We start from the raw sequence: 16,682 nt of genomic DNA on the forward strand, positions 1-16,682 counted from the left end.
CCTCCACCACAAGCCTCCCTCGATGCAACATGCCCCACCCTTGAGTAACCAGGCCAGGTTCCCAGGTTCCCTGGGCACGTGACCCGGGATACGGAAGCCCTTCCTGCCCCCAGAGGACCTCACATTTTCCTCTGGCCACACTTCCCAGCAGTTCTCCCGCCCCCGCAAAGGCAGAGTGCCCAGGGAGGACCTGGGGACCTGGGGCCAGGGCTGGGCCCAGCCACGGTTATGCGCCAGGTGAAGAGGGCCAGGGCGGGCGGTCCCCACGACCATCGGAGGGTTCTCCAGGGGGGACTCAGTCCTGCGCCCCGCCTAGGCCACTAAAAGTCTTGCTTTGGCTCAAACTGCCCCACCCTGCCCCGAGGTGTCAAACTTGGACCCACCTGCCTCCACTCTCTAATATCTGCCCTAAACTACTCGAGAAGGGACTGTGACCAGTGCAACTTCTGTCCCCCACCGCTCCAAGCCCCCTCCCAATAAACGCATCCAAGGTCTCGGGTCCTTGGTGTCCGCAAATGACATTCACCTGCGGCGAACCCGGGCCCAGGTGAGCAAGATCAGGCCCCAGGGCAGGAGCCTGGGGAAGCATCTGGAGCCATGGTGCCCAGGGCTGGGGAATTTCCCGGGGGCTCTCTCGTGGTCCAGGTGCCCTCTCTCGCCCGTGGAGTGCCCACGCCATTCCTTAACCACCGCAGGACACCTGCATCCCGAGATAAGCGGCCCTGTGCCTCCAAGGGGCTCGGACACATGGGGCGGGGGTGCCAGTGTACGGCCTACGTGGAGGCAAACCCGCAGACACCACCGTCCAGTCACCACCACCCCGAAGATCCCCCTGTTCTTCCATCCGTAAAGGGATCCCCCTTTACGGATGGAAGAACAGGGGGGAGGCCCCCAGGAGATGGCTTTTGTCCGAGCCGGGGCTGGCCAGTTTCGGGCCCAGACTCGGAACCCCGCATGCGCACCCAGGCCCCTCCACCACAAGCCTCCCTCGGTGCAACATGCCCCACCTTTGAGTAACCAGGCCAGGTTCCCAGGTTCCCTGGGCACGTGACCCGGGAAACGGAAGCCTGTCCTGTCCCCAGAGGACCTCACATTTTCCCCTGGCCACACTTCCCAGCAGTTATCCCGCCCCCGCATAGGCAGAGTGCCCAGGGAGGACCTGGGGACCTGGGGCCAGGGCTGGGCTCAGCCAAGGTTATGCGCCAGGTGAAGAGGGCCAAGGCGGGCGGTCCCCACGATCATGGAAGGGTTCTCCAGGGGGGACTCAGGCCTGCGCCCCTCCTGGGCCCCTAAGAGTCTTGCTTTGGCTCAAACTGCCCCACCCTGCCCCGAGGTGTCAAACTTGGAACTTCCTGCCTCCACTCTCTAATATCTACCCTAAACTACTCGAGAAGGGACTGTGAACAGTGCGACTTCGGTCCGCCAGCGCTCCAAGCCCCCTCCCAATAAACGCATCCAAGGTCTCGGGTCCTTGGTGTCCGCAAATGACATTCACCTGCGGCGAACCCGGGCCCAGGTGAGCAAGATCAGGCCCCAGGGCAGGAGCCTTGGGAAGCATCTGGAGCCATGGTGCCCAGGGCTGGGGAATTATCCGGGGGCTCTCTCGTGGTCCAGGTGCCCTCTCTCGCCCGTGGAGTGCCCACGCCTTTCCTTAACCACCGCAGGACACCTGCATCCCGAGATAATCGGCCCTGTGCCTCCAAGGGGCTCGGACACATGGGGCGGGGGTGCCAGTATACGGCCTACGTGGAGGCAAACCCGCAGACACCACCGTCCAGTCACCACCACCCCGAAGATCCCCCTGTTCTTCCATGCGTAAAGGGATCCCGCTTTACGGATGGAAGAACAGGGGGGAGGCCCCCAGGAGATGGCTTTTGTCCGAGGCGGAGCTGGCCAGTTTCGGGCCCAGACTCGGAACCCCGCATGCGCACCCAGGCCCCTCCACCACAAGCCTCCCTGGATGCAACATGCCCCACCCTTGAGTAACCAGGCCAGGTTCCCAGGTTCCCTGGGCACGTGACCGGAGATACGGAAGCCCTTCCTGCCCCCAGAGGACCTCACATTTTCCCCTGGCCACACTCACCAGCAGTTCTCCCGCCCCCGCAAAGGCAGAGTGCCCAGGGAGGACCTGGGGACCTGGGGCCAGGGCGGGGCCCAGCCAGGGTTATGCGCCAGGTGAAGAGGGCCAGGGCGGGCGGTCCCCACGACCATGGAAGGGTTCTCCAGGGGGGACTCAGGCCTGCGCCCCGCCTGGGCCGCTAAGAGTCTTGCTTTGGCTCAAACTGCCCCACCCTGCCCCGAGGTGTCAAACTTGGACCCACCTGCCTCCACTATCTAATATCTGCCCTAAACTACAAGAGAAGGGACTGTGACCAGTGCAACTTCTGTCCCCCACCGCTCCAAGCCCCCTCCCAATAAACGCATCCAAGGTCTCGGGTCCTTGGTGTACGAAAATGACATTCACCTGCGGCGAACCCGGGCCCAGGTGAGCAAGATCAGGCCCCAGGGCAGGAGCCTGGGGAAGCATCTGGAGCCATGGTGCCCAGGGCTGGGGAATTTCCCGGGGGCTCTCTCGTGGTCCAGGTGCCCTCTCTCGCCCGTGGAGTGCCCACGCCATTCCTTAACCACCGCAGGACACCTGCATCCCGAGATAAGCGGCCCTGTGCCTCCAAGGGGCTCGGACACATGGGGCGGGGGTGCCAGTGTACGGCCTACGTGGAGGCAAACCCGCAGACACCACCGTCCAGTCACCACCACCCCGAAGATCCCCCTGTTCTTCCATCCGTAAAGGGATCCCCCTTTACGGATGGAAGAACAGGGGGGAGGCCCCCAGGAGATGGCTTTTGTCCGAGCCGGGGATGGCCAGTTTCGGGCCCAGACTCGGAACCCCGCATGCGCACCCAGGCCCCTCCACCACAAGCCTCCCTCGGTGCAACATGCCCCACCCTTGAGTAACCAGGCCAGGTTCCCAGGTTCCCTGGGCACGTGACCCGGGAAACGGAAGCCCTTCCTGCCACCAGAGGACCTCAAATTTTCCCCTGGCCAGACTTCCCAGCAGTTCTCCCGCCCCCGCATAGGCAGAGTGCCCAGGGAGGACCTGGGGACCTGGGGCCAGGGCTGGGCCCAGCCAGGGTTATGCGCCACGTGAAGAGGGCCAGGGCGGGCGGTCCCCACGACCATCGGAGGGTTCTCCAGGGGGGACTCAGGCCTGCGCCCCGCCTGGGCCACTAAAAGTCTTGCTTTGGCTCAAACTGCCCCACCCTGCCCCGAGGTGTCAAACTTGGACCCACCTGCCTCCACTCTCTTATATCTGCCCTAAACTACTCGAGAAGGGACTGTGACCAGTGTGACTTCGGTCCCCCAGCGCTCCAAGCCCCCTCCCAATAAAGGCATCCAAAGACCCCGGTCCTTGGTGTCTGCAAATGACATTCACCTGTGGCGAACCCGTGCCCAGTTGAGCAACATCAGGCCCCAGGGCAGGAGCCTGGGGAAGGATCTGGAGCCATGGTGCCCAGGGCTGGGGAATTTCCCGGGGGCTCTCTCGTGGTCCAGGTGCCCTCTCTCGCCCGTGGAGTGCCCACGCCATTCCTTAACCACCGCAGGACACCTGCATCCCGAGATAAGCGGCCCTGTGCCTCCAAGGGGCTCGGACACATGGGGCGGGGGTGCCAGTGTACGGCCTACGTGGAGGCAAACCCGCAGACACCACCGTCCAGTCACCACCACCCCGAAGATCCCCCTGTTCTTCCATCCGTAAAGGGATCCCCCTTTACGGATGGAAGAACAGGGGGGAGGCCCCCAGGAGATGGCGTTTGTCCCAGCCGGGGCTGGCCAGTTTCGGGCCCAGACTCGGAACCCCGCATGCGCACCCAGGCCACTCCACCACAAGCCTCCCTCGATGCAACATGCCCCACCCTTGAGTAACCAGGCCAGGTTCCCAGGTTCCCTGGGCACGTGACCCGGGATACGGAAGCCCTTCCTGCCCCCAGAGGACCTCACATTTTCCCCTGGCCACACTTCCCAGCAGTTCTCCCGCCCCCGCATAGGCAGAGTGCCCAGGGAGGACCTGGGGACCTGGGGCCAGGGCGGGGCCCAGCCAGGGTTATGCGCCAGGTGAAGAGGGCCAGGGCGGGCGGTCCCCACGACTATGGAAGGGTTCTCCAGGGGGGACTCAGGCCTGCGCCCCGCCTGGGCCCCTAAGAGTCTTGCTTTGACTCAAACTGCCCCACCCTGCCCCGAGGTGTCAAACTTGGACCCACCTGCCTCCACTCTCTAATATCTGCCCTAAACTACTCGAGAAGGGACTGTGACCAGTGCAACTTCTGTCCCCCACCGCTCCAAGCCCCCTCCCAATAAACGCATCCAAGGTCTTGGGTCCTTGGTGTCCGCAAATGACATTCACCTGCGGCGAACACGGGCCCAGGTGAGCAAGATCAGGCCCCAGGTCAGGAGCCTGGGGAAGCATCTGTAGCCATGGTGCCAAGTACTGGGGAATTTCCCGGGGGCTCTCTCGTGGTCCAGGTGCCCTCTCTCGCCCGTGGAGTGCCCACGCCATTCCTTAACCACTGCAGGACACCTGCATCCCGAGATAAGCGGCCCTGTGCCTCCAAGGGGCTCGGACACATGGGGCGGGGGTGCCAGTGTACGGCCTACGTGGAGGCAAACCCGCAGACACCACCGTCCAGTCACCACCACCCCGAAGATCCCCCTGTTCTTCCATCCGTAAAGGGATCCCCCTTTACGGATGGAAGAACAGGGGGGAGGCCCCCAGGAGATGGCTTTTGTCCGAGCCGGGGCTGGCCAGTTTCGGGCCCAGACTCGGAACCCCGCATGCGCACCCAGGCCACTCCACCACAAGCCTCCCTCGGGGCAACATGCCCCACCTTTGAGTAACCAGGTCAGGTTCCCAGGTTCCCTGGGCACGTGACCCGGGAAACGGAAGCCCTTCCTGCCCCCAGAGGACCTCACATTTTCCCCTGGCCACACTTCCCAGCAGTTCTCCCGCCGCCGCATAGGCAGAGTACCCAGGGAGGACCTGGGGACCTGGGGCCAGGGCTGGGCCCAGCCACGGTTATGCGCCAGGTGAAGAGGGCCAGGGCGGGCGGTCCGACGACCATGGAAGGGTTCTCCAGGGGGGACTCAGGCCTGCGCCCCGCCTGGGCCCCTAAGAGTCTTGCATTGGCTCAAACTGCCCCACCCTGCCCCGAGGTGTCAAACTTGGACCCACCTGCCTCCACTCTCTAATATCTGCCCTAAACTACTCGAGAAGGGACTGTGACCAGTGTGACTTCGGTCCCCCAGCGCTCCAAGCCCCCTCCTAATAAAGGCATCCAAAGTCCCCGGTCCTTGGTGTCTCCAAATGACATTCACCTGCGGTGAACCTTGGCCCAGATGAGCAAGATCAGGCCCCAGGGCAGGAGCCTGGGGAAGCATCTGGAGCCATGGTGCCCAGGGCTGGGGAATTTCCCGGGGGCTCTCTCGTGGTCCAGGTGCCCTCTCTCGCCCGTGGAGTGCCCACGCCATTCCTTAACCACCGCAGGACACCTGCATCCCGAGATAAGCGTCCCTGTGCCTCCTATGGGCTCGGACACATGGGGCGGGGGTGCCAGTATACGGCCTACGTGGAGGCAAACCCGCAGACACCACCGTCCAGTCACCACCACCCCGAAGATCCCCCTGTTCTTCCATCCGTAAAGGGATCCCCCTTTACGGATGGAAGAACAGGGGGGAGGCCCCCAGGAGATGGCTTTTGTCCGAGCCGGGGCTGGCCAGTTTCGGGCCCAGACTCGGAACCCCGCATGCGCACCCAGGCCACTCCACCACAAGCTTCCCTCTGTGCAACATGCCCCACCCTTGAGTAACCAGGCCAGGTTCCCAGGTTCCCTGGGCACGTGACCCGGGAAACGGAAGCCCGTCCTGCCCCCAGAGGACCTCACATTTTCCCCTCGCCACACTTCCCAGCAGTTATCCCGCCCCCCCATCGGCAGAGTGCCCAGGGAGGACCTGGGGACCTGGGGCCAGGGCTGGGCCCAGCCAGGGTTATGCGCCAGGTGAAGAGGGCCAGGGCGGGCGGTCCCCACGACCATGGAAGGGTTATCCAGGGAGGACTCAGGCCTGCGCCCCGCCTGGGCGCCTAAGAGACTTGCTTTGGCTCAAACTGCCCCACCCTGCCCGAGGTGTCAAACTTGGACCCACCTGCCTCCACTCTCTAATATCTGCCCTAAACTACTCGAGAAGGGACTGTGACCAGTGTGACTTCGGTCCCCCAGCGCTCCAAGCCCCCTCCCAATAAAGGCATCCAAAGTCCCCGGTCCTTGGTGTCTGCAAATGACATTCACCTGTGGCGAACCCGTGCCCAGTTGAGCAACATCAGGCCCCAGGGCAGGAGCCTGGGGAAGCATCTGGAGCCATGGTGCCCAGGGCTGGGGAATTTCCCGGGGGCTCTCTCGTGGTCCAGGTGCCCTCTCTCGCCCGTGGAGTTCCCACGCCATTCCTTAACCACCGCAGGACACCTGCATCCCGAGATAAGCGGCCCTGTGCCTCCAAGGGGCTCGGACACATGGGGCGGGGGTGCCAGTATACGGCCTACGTGGAGGCAAACCCGCAGACACCACCGTCCAGTCACCACCACCCCGAAGATCCCCCTGTTCTTCCATCCGTAAAGGGATCCCCCTTTACGGATGGAAGAACAGGTGGGAGGCCCCCAGGAGATGGCGTTTGTCCCAGCCGGGGCTGGCCAGTTTCGGGCCCAGACTCGGAACCCCGCATGCGCACCCAGGCCCCTCCACCACAAGCCTCCCTCGATGCAACATGCCCCACCCTTGAGTAACCAGGCCAGGTTCCCAGGTTCCCTGGGCACGTGACCCGGGATACGGAAGCCCTTCCTGCCCCCAGAGGACCTCACATTTTCCCCTGGCCACACTTCCCAGCAGTTCTCCCGCCCCCGCATAGGCAGAGTGCCCAGGGAGGACCTGGGGACCTGGGGCCAGGGCGGGGCCCAGCCAGGGTTATGCGCCAGGTGAAGAGGGCCAGGGCGGGCGGTCCCCACGACTATGGAAGGGTTCTCCAGGGGGGACTCAGGCCTGCGCCCCGCCTGGGCCCCTAAGAGTCTTGCTTTGACTCAAACTGCCCCACCCTGCCCCGAGGTGTCAAACTTGGACCCACCTGCCTCCACTATCTAATATCTGCCCTAAACTACTCGAGAAGGGACTGTGACCAGTGCAACTTCTGTCCCCCACCGCTCCAAGCCCCCTCCCAATAAACGCATCCAAGGTCTTGGGTCCTTGGTGTCCGCAAATGACATTCACCTGCGGCGAACCCGGGCCCAGGTGAGCAAGATCAGGCCCCAGGTCAGGAGCCTGGGGAAGCATCTGTAGCCATGGTGCCAAGTACTGGGGAATTTCCCGGGGGCTCTCTCGTGGTCCAGGTGCCCTCTCTCGCCCGTGGAGTGCCCACGCCATTCCATAACCACCGCAGGACACCTGCATCCCGAGATAAGCGGCCCTGTGCCTCCAAGGGGCTCGGACACATGGGGCGGTGGTGCCAGTATACGGCCTACGTGGAGGCAAACCCGCAGACACCACCGTCCAGTCACCACCACCCCGAAGATCCCCCTGTTCTTCCATCCGTAAAGGGATCCCCCTTTACGGATGGAAGAACAGGGGGGAGGCCCCCAGGAGATGGCTTGTGTCCGAGCCGGGGCTGGCCAGTTTCGGGCCCAGACTCGGAACCCCGCTAGCGCACCGAGGCCCCTCCACCACAAGCCTCCCTCGGGGCAACATGCCCCACCCTTGAGTAACCAGGCCAGGTTCCCAGGTTCCCTGGGCACGTGACCCGGGAAACGGAAGCCCTTCCTGCCCGCAGAGGACCTCACATTTTCCCCGGGCCACACTTCCCAGCAGTTCTCCCGCCCCCGCATAGGCAGAGTGCCCTGGGAGGACCTGGGGACCTGGGGCCAGGGCTGGGCCCAGCCACGGTTATGCGCCAGGTGAAGAGGGCCAGGGCGGGCGGTCCCCACGACCATGGAAGGGTTATCCAGGGAGGACTCAGGCCTGCGCCCCGCCTGGGCCCCTAAGAGACTTGCTTTGGCTCAAACTGCCCCACCCTGCCCGAGGTGTCAAACTTGGACCCACCTGCCTCCACTCTCTAATATCTGCACTAAACTACTCGAGAAGGGACTGTGACCAGTGTGACTTCGGTCCCCCAGCGCTCCAAGCCCCCTCCCAATAAACGCATCCAAGGTCTCGGGTCCTTGGTGTCCGCAAATGACTTTCACCTGCGGCGAACCCGGGCCCAGGTGAGCAAGATCAGGCCCCAGGGCAGGAGCCTGGGGAAGCATCTGGAGCCATGGTGCCCAGGGCTGGGGAATTTCCCGGGGGCTCTCTCGTGGTCCAGGTGCCCTCTCTCGCCCGTGGAGTGCCCACGCCATTCCTTAACCACCGCAGGACACCTGCATCCCGAGATAAGCGGCCCTGTGCCTCCAAGGGGCTCGGACACATGGGGCGGGGGTGCCAGTATATGGCCTACGTGGAGGCAAACCCGCAGACACCACCGTCCAGTCACCACCACCCCGAAGATACCCCTGTTCTTCCATCCGTAAAAGGATCCCCCTTTACGGATGGAAGAACAGGGGGGAGGCCCCCAGGAGATGGCTTTTGTCCGAGCCGGGGCTGGCCAGTTTCGGGCCCAGACTCGGAACCCCGCATGCGCACCCAGGCCCCTCCACCACAAGCCTCCCTGGGTGCAACATGCCCCACCCTTGAGTAACCAGGCCAGGTTCCCAGGTTCCCTGGGCACGTGACCCGGGAAACGGAAGCCCGTCCTGCCCCCAGAGGACCTCACATTTTCCCCGGGCCACACTTCCCAGCAGTTCTCCCGCCCCCGCATAGGCAGAGTGCCCAGGGAGGACCTGGGGACCTGGGGCCAGGGCTGGGACCAGCCACGGTTATGCGCCAGGTGAAGAGGGCCAGGGCGGGCGGTCCCCACGACCATGGAAGGGTTATCCAGGGAGGACTCAGGCCTGCGCCCCGCCTGGGCCCCTAAGAGACTTGCTTTGGCTCAAACTGCCCCACCCTGCCCGAAGTGTCAAACTTGGACCCACCTGCCTCCACTCTCTAATATCTGCCCTAAACTACTCGAGAAGGGACTGTGACCAGTGTGACTTCGGTCCCCCAGCGCTCCAAGCCCCCTCCCAATAAACGCATCCAAGGTCTCGGGTCCTTGGTGTCCGCAAATGACATTCACCTGCGGCGAACCCGGGCCCAGTTGAGCAAGATCAGGCCCCAGGGCAGGAGCCTGGGGAAGCATCTGGAGCCATGGTGCCCAGGGCTGGGGAATTTCCCGGGGGCTCTCTCGTGGTCCAGGTGCCCTCTCTCGCCCGTGGAGTGCCCACGCCATTCCTTAACCACCGCAGGACACCTGCATCCCGAGATAAGCGACCCTGTGCCTCCAAGGGGCTCGGACACATGGGGCGGGGGGTGCCAGTATACGGCCTACGTGGAGGCAAACCCGCAGACACCACCGTCCAGTCACCACCACCTCGAAGATCCCCCTGTTCTTCCATCCGTAAAGGGATCCCCCTTTACGGATGGAAGAACAGGGGGGAGGCCCCCAGGAGATGGCTTTTGTCCGAGCCGGAGCTGGCCAGTTTCGGGTCCAGACTCGGAAACCCGCATGCGCACCCAGGCCCCTCCACCACAAGCCTCCCTCGATGCAACATGCCCCACCCTTGAGTAACCAGGCCAGGATCCCAGGTTCCCTGGGCACGTGACCCGGGATACGGAAGCCCTTCCTGCCCCCAGAGGACCTCACATTTTCCTCTGGCCACACTTCCCAGCAGTTCTCCCGCCCCCGCAACCGCAGAGTGCCCAGGGAGGACCTGGGGACCTGGGGCCAGGGCTGGGCCCACCACGGTTATGTGCCAGGTGAAGAGGGCCAGGGCGGGCGATCCCCACGACCATGGAAGGGTTCTCCAGGGGGGACTCAGGCCTGCGCCCCGCCTGGGCCCCTAAGAGTCTTGCTTTGGCTCAAACTGCCCCACCCTGCCCCGAGGTGTCAAACTTGGACCCACCTGCCTCCACTCTCTAATATCTGCCCTAAACTACTCGAGAAGGGACTGTGACCAGTGCGACTTCGGTCCCCCAGCGCTCCAAGCCCCCTCCCAATAAAGGCATCCAAGGTCTCCGGGCCTTGGTGTCTTCAAATGACATTCACCTGTGGCGAACCCGGGCACAGTTGAGCAAGATCAGGCCCCAGGGAAGGAGCCTGGGGAAGCATCTGGAGCCATGGTGCCCAGGGCTGGGGAATTTCCCGGGGGCTCTCTCGTGGTCCAGGTGCCCTCTCTCGCCCGTGGAGTGCCCACGCCATTCCTTAACCACCGCAGGACACCTGCATCCCGAGATAAGCGGCCCTGTGCCTCCAAGGGGCTCGGACACATGGGGCGGGGGGTGCCAGTATACGGCCTACGTGGAGACAAACCCGCAGACACCACCGTCCAGTCACCACCACCCCGAAGATCCCCCTGTTCTTCCATCCGTAAAGGGATCCCCTTTACCGATGGAAGAACAGGGGGGAGGCCCCCAGGAGATGGCTTATGTCCGAGCCGGGGCTGGCCAGTTTCGGGCCCTGACTCGGAACCCCGCATGCGCACCCAGGCCCCTCCACCACAAGCCTCCCTCGGGGCAACATGCCCCACCCTTGAGTAACCAGGCCAGGTTCCCAGGTTCCCTGGGCACGTGACCCGGGAAACGGAAGCCCTTTCTGCCCGCAGAAGACCTCACATTTTGCCCTGGCCACACTTCCCAGCAGTTCTCCCTCCCCCGCAACCGCAGAGTGCCCAGGGAGGACCTGGGGACCTGGGGCCAGGGCTGGGCCCAGCCACGGTTATGTGCCAGGTGAAGAGGGCCAGGGCGGGCGATCCCCACGACCATGGAAGGGTTCTCCAGGGGGGACTCAGGCCTGTGCCGCGCCAGGGCCCCTAAGAGTCTTGCTTTGGCTCAAACTGCCCCACCCTGCCCCGAGGTGTCAAACTTGGACCCACCTGCCTCCAGTCTCTAATATCTGCCCTAAACTACTCGAGAAGGGACTGTGACCAGTGCGACTTCGGTCCCCCAGCGCTCCAAGCCCACTCCCAATAAACGCATCCAAGGTCTCGGGTCCTTGTGTCCGCAAATGACATTCACCTGCGCCGAACCCGGACCCAGTTGAGCAAGATCAGGCCCCAGGGAAGGAGCCTGGGGAAGCATCTGGAGCCATGGTGCCCAGGGCTGGGGAATTTCCCGGGGGCTCTCTCGTGGTCCAGGTGCCCTCTCTCGCCCGTGGAGTGCCCACGCCATTCCTTAACCACCGCAGGATACCTGCATCCCGAGATAAGCGGCCCTGTGCCTCCAAGGGGCTCGGACACATGGGGCGGGGTTGCCAGTATATGGCCTACGTGGAGGCAAACCCGCAGACACCACCGTCCAGTCACCACCACCCCGAAGATCCCCCTGTTCTTCCATCCGTAAAGGGATCCCCCTTTACGGATGGAAGAACAGGGGGGAGGCCCCCAGGAGATGGCTTTTGACCGAGCCGGGGCTGGCCAGTTTCGGGCCCAGACTCGGAACCCCGCATGCGCACCCAGGCCACTCCACCACAAGCCTCCCTCGGGGCAACATGCCCCACCTTTGAGTAACCAGGCCAGGTTCCCAGGTTCCCTGGGCACGTGACCCGGGAAACGGAAGCCCTTCCTGCCGGCAGAGGACCTCACATTTTCCCCGGGCCACACTTCCCAGCAGTTCTCCCGCCCCCGCATCCGCAGAGTGCCCAGGGAGTACCTGGGGACCTGGGGCCAGGGCTGGGCCCAGCCACGGTTATGTGCCAGGTGAAGAGGGACAGGGCGGGCGGTCCCCACGACCATGGAAGGGTTCTCCAGGGGGGACTCAGGCCTGCGCCACGCCTGGGCCCCTAAGAGTCTTGCTTTGGCTCAAACTGCCCCACCCTGCCCCGAGGTGTCAAACTTGGACCCACCTGCCTCCACTCTCTAATATCTGCCCTAAACTACTCGAGAAGGGACTGTGACCAGTGCGACTTCGGTCCCCCAGCGCTCCAAGCCCACTCCCAATAAACGCATCCAAGGTCTCGGGTCCTTGTGTCCGCAAATGACATTCACCTGCGCCGAACCCGGACCCAGTTGAGCAAGATCAGGCCCCAGGGAAGGAGCCTGGGGAAGCATCTGGAGCCATGGTGCCCAGGGCTGGGGAATTTCCCGGGGGCTCTCTCGTGTTCCAGGTGGCCTCTCTCGCCCGTGGAGTGCCCACGCCATTCCTTAACCACCGCAGGACACCTGCATCCCGAGATAAGCGGCCCTGTGCCTCCAAGGGGCTCGGACACATGGGGCGGGGCTGCCAGTATACGGCCTACGTGGAGGCAAACCCGCAGACACCACCGTCCAGTCACCACCACCCCGTAGATCCCCCTGTTCTTCCATCCGTAAAGGGATCCCCCTTTACGGATGGAAGAACAGGTGGGAGGGCTCCAGGAGATGGCTTTTGTCCGAGCCGGGGCTGGCCAGTTTCCGGCCCAGACTCGGAACCCCGCATACGCACTTAGGCCCCTCCACCACAAGCCTCCCTCGGGGCAACATGCCCCACCCTTGAGTAACCAGGCCAGGTTCCCAGGTTCCCTGGGCACGTGACCCGGGAAACGGAAGCCCTTCCTGCCCCCAGAGGACCTCACATTTTCCCCTGGCCACACTTCCCAGCAGTTCTCCCGCCCCCGCATAGGCAGAGTGCCCAGGGAGGACCTGGGGACCTGGGGCCAGGGCGGGGCCCAGCCAGGGTTATGCTCCAGGTGAAGAGGGCCAGGGCGGGCGGTCCCCACTACCATGGAAGGGTTCTCCAGGGGGGACTCAGGCCTGCGCCCCGCCTGGGCCCCTAAGAGTCTTGCTTTGGCTCAAACTGCCCCACCCTGCCCCGAGGTGTCAAACTTGGACCCACCTGCCTCAACTCTCTAATATCTGCCCTAAACTACTCGAGAAGGGACTGTGACCAGTGCGACTTCGGTACCTCAGGGCTCCAAGCCCCCCCCAATAAACGCATCCAAGGTCTCGGATCCTTGGTGTCCGCAAATGACATTCACCTGCGGCGAACCCGGGCCCAGGTGAGCAACATCAGGCCCCAGGGCAGGAGCCTGGGGAAGCATCTGGAGCCATGGTGCCCAGGGCTGGGGAATTTCCCGGGGGCTCTCTCGTGGTCCAGGTGCCCTCTCTCGCCCGTGGAGTGCCCACGCCATTCCTTAACCACCGCAGGACACCTGCATCCCGAGATAAGCGGCCCTGTGCCTCCAAGGGGCTCGGACACATGGGGCGGGGCTGTAAGTATACGGCCTACGTGGAGGCAAACCCGCAGACACCACCGTCCAGTCACCACCACCCCGAAGATCCCCCTGTTCTTCCATCCGTAAAGGGATCCCCCTTTACGGATGGAAGAACAGGGGGGAGGCCCCCAGGAGATGGCTTTTGTCTGAGCCGGGGCTGGCCAGTTTCGGGCCCAGACTCGAAACCCCGCATGCGCACCCAGGCCCCTCCACCACAAGCCTCCCTCGGGGCAACATGCCCCACCCTTGAGTAACCAGGCCAGGTTCCCAGGTTCCCTGGGCACGTGACCCGGGAAACGGAAGCCCTTCCTGCCCCCAGAGGACCTCACATTTTCCCCTGGCCACACTTCCCAGCAGTTCTCCCGCCCCCGCAACCGCAGAGTGCCCAGGGAGGACCTGGGGACCTGGGGCCAGGGCTGGGCCCAGCCACGGTTATGTGCCAGGTGAAGAGGGCCAGGGCGGGCGATCCCCACGACCATGGAAGGGTTCTCCAGGGGGGACTCAGGCCTGCGCCCCGCCTGGGCCCCTAAGAGTCTTGCTTTGGCTCAAACTGCCCCACCCTGCCCCGAGGTGTCAAACTTGGACCCACCTGCCTCCACTCTCTAATATCTGCCCTAAACTACTCGAGAAGGGACTGTGACCAGTGCGACTTCGGTCCCCCAGCGCTCCAAGCCCCCTCCCAATAAAGGCATCCAAGGTCTCCGGGCCTTGGTGTCTTCAAATGACATTCACCTGTGGCGAACCCGGGCACAGTTGAGCAAGATCAGGCCCCAGGGAAGGAGCCTGGGGAAGCATCTGGAGCCATGGTGCCCAGGGCTGGGGAATTTCCCGGGGGCTCTCTCGTGGTCCAGGTGCCCTCTCTCGCCCGTGGAGTGCCCACGCCATTCCTTAACCACCGCAGGACACCTGCATCCCGAGATAAGCGGCCCTGTGCCTCCAAGGGGCTCGGACACATGGGGCGGGGGTGCCAGTATACCGCCTACGTGGAGGCAAACCCGCAGACACCACCGTCCAGTCACCACCACCCCGAAGATCCCCCTGTTCTTCCATCCGTAAAGGGATCCCCTTTACCGATGGAAGAACAGGGGGGAGGCCCCCAGGAGATGGCTTATGTCCGAGCCGGGGCTGGCCAGTTTCGGGCCCAGACTCGGAACCCCGCATGCGCACCCAGGCCCCTCCACCACAAGCCTCCCTCGGGGCAACATGCCCCACCCTTGAGTAACCAGGCCAGGTTCCCAGGTTCCCTGGGCACGTGACCCGGGAAACGGAAGCCCTTCCTGCCCGCAGAAGACCTCACATTTTGCCCTGGCCACACTTCCCAGCAGTTCTCCCTCCCCCGCAACCGCAGAGTGCCCAGGGAGGACCTGGGGACCTGGGGCCAGGGCTGGGCCCAGCCACGGTTATGTGCCAGGTGAAGAGGGCCAGGGCGGGCGATCCCCACGACCATGGAAGGGTTCTCCAGGGGGGACTCAGGCCTGTGCCGCGCCTGGGCCCCTAAGAGTCTTGCTTTGGCTCAAACTGCCCCACCCTGCCCCGAGGTGTCAAACTTGGACCAACCTGCCTCCACTCTCTAATATCTGCCCTAAACTACTCGAGAAGGGACTGTGACCAGTGCGACTTCGGTCCCCCAGCGCTCCAAGCCCACTCCCAATAAACGCATCCAAGGTCTCGGGTCCTTGTGTCCGCAAATGACATTCACCTGCGCCGAACCCGGACCCAGTTGAGCAAGATCAGGCCCCAGGGAAGGAGCCTGGGGAAGCATCTGGAGCCATGGTGCCCAGGGCTGGGGAATTTCCCGGGGGCTCTCTCGTGGTCCAGGTGCCCTCTCTCGCCCGTGGAGTGCCCACGCCATTCCTTAACCACCGCAGGATACCTGCATCCCGAGATAAGTGGCCCTGTGCCTCCAAGGGGCTCGGACACATGGGGCGGGGTTGCCAGTATATGGCCTACGTGGAGGCAAACCCGCAGACACCACCGTCCAGTCACCACCACCCCGAAGATCCCCCTGTTCTTCCATCCGTAAAGGGATCCCCCTTTACGGATGGAAAAACAGGGGGGAGGCCCCCAGGAGATGGCTTTTGTCCGAGCCGGGGCTGGCCAGTTTCGGGCCCAGACTCGGAACCCCGCATGCGCACCCAGGCCACTCCACCACAAGCCTCCCTCGGGGCAACATGCCCCACCTTTGAGTAACCAGGCCAGGTTCCCAGGTTCCCTGGGCACGTGACCCGGGAAACGGAAGCCCTTCCTGCCGGCAGAGGACCTCACATTTTCCCCGGGCCACACTTCCCAGCAGTTCTCCCGCCCCCGCATCCGCAGAGTGCCCAGGGAGTACCTGGGGACCTGGGGCCAGGGCTGGGCCCAGCCACGGTTATGTGCCAGGTGAAGAGGGCCAGGGCGGGCGGTCCCCACGACCATGGAAGGGTTCTCCAGGGGGGACTCAGGCCTGCGCCCCGCCTGGGCCCCTAAGAGTCTTGCTTTGGCTCAAACTGCCCCACCCTGCCCCGAGGTGTCAAACTTGGACCCACCTGCCTCCACTCTCTAATATCTGCCCTAAACTACTCGAGAAGGGACTGTGACCAGTGCGACTTCGGTCCCCCAGCGCTCCAAGCCCACTCCCAATAAACGCATCCAAGGTCTCGGGTCCTTGTGTCCGCAAATGACATTCACCTGCGCCGAACCCGGACCCAGTTGAGCAAGATCAGGCCCCAGGGAAGGAGCCTGGGGAAGCATCTGGAGCCATGGTGCCCAGGGCTGGGGAATTTCCCGGGGGCTCTCTCGTGTTCCAGGTGGCCTCTCTCGCCCGTGGAGTGCCCACGCCATTCCTTAACCACCGCAGGACACCTGCATCCCGAGATAAGCGGCCCGGTGCCTCCAAGGGGCTCGGACACATGGGGCGGGGCTGCCAGTATACGGCCTACGTGGAGGCAAACCCGCAGACACCACCGTCCAGTCACCACCACCCCGTAGATCCCCCTGTTCTTCCATCCGTAAAGGGATCCCCCTTTACGGATGGAAGAACAGGTGGGAGGGCTCCAGGAGATGGCTTTTGTCCGAGCCGGGGCTGGCCAGTTTCCGGCCCAGACTCGGAACCCCGCATACGCACTTAGGCCCCTCCTCCACAAGCCTCCCTCGGGGCAACATGCCCCACCCTTGAGTAACCAGGCCAGGTTCCCAGGTTCCCTGGGCACGTGACCCGGGAAACGGAAGCCCTTCCTGCCCCCAGAGGACCTCACATTTTCCCCTGGCCACACTTCCCAGCAGTTCTCCCGCCCCCGCATAGGCAGAGTGCCCAGGGAGGACCTGGGGACCTGGGGCCAGGGCGGGGCCCA

This window comes from Desmodus rotundus, chromosome 1 (assembly GCF_022682495.2).
Source record: "Desmodus rotundus isolate HL8 chromosome 1, HLdesRot8A.1, whole genome shotgun sequence".
NCBI classification, from domain to species: domain Eukaryota; kingdom Metazoa; phylum Chordata; class Mammalia; order Chiroptera; family Phyllostomidae; genus Desmodus; species Desmodus rotundus.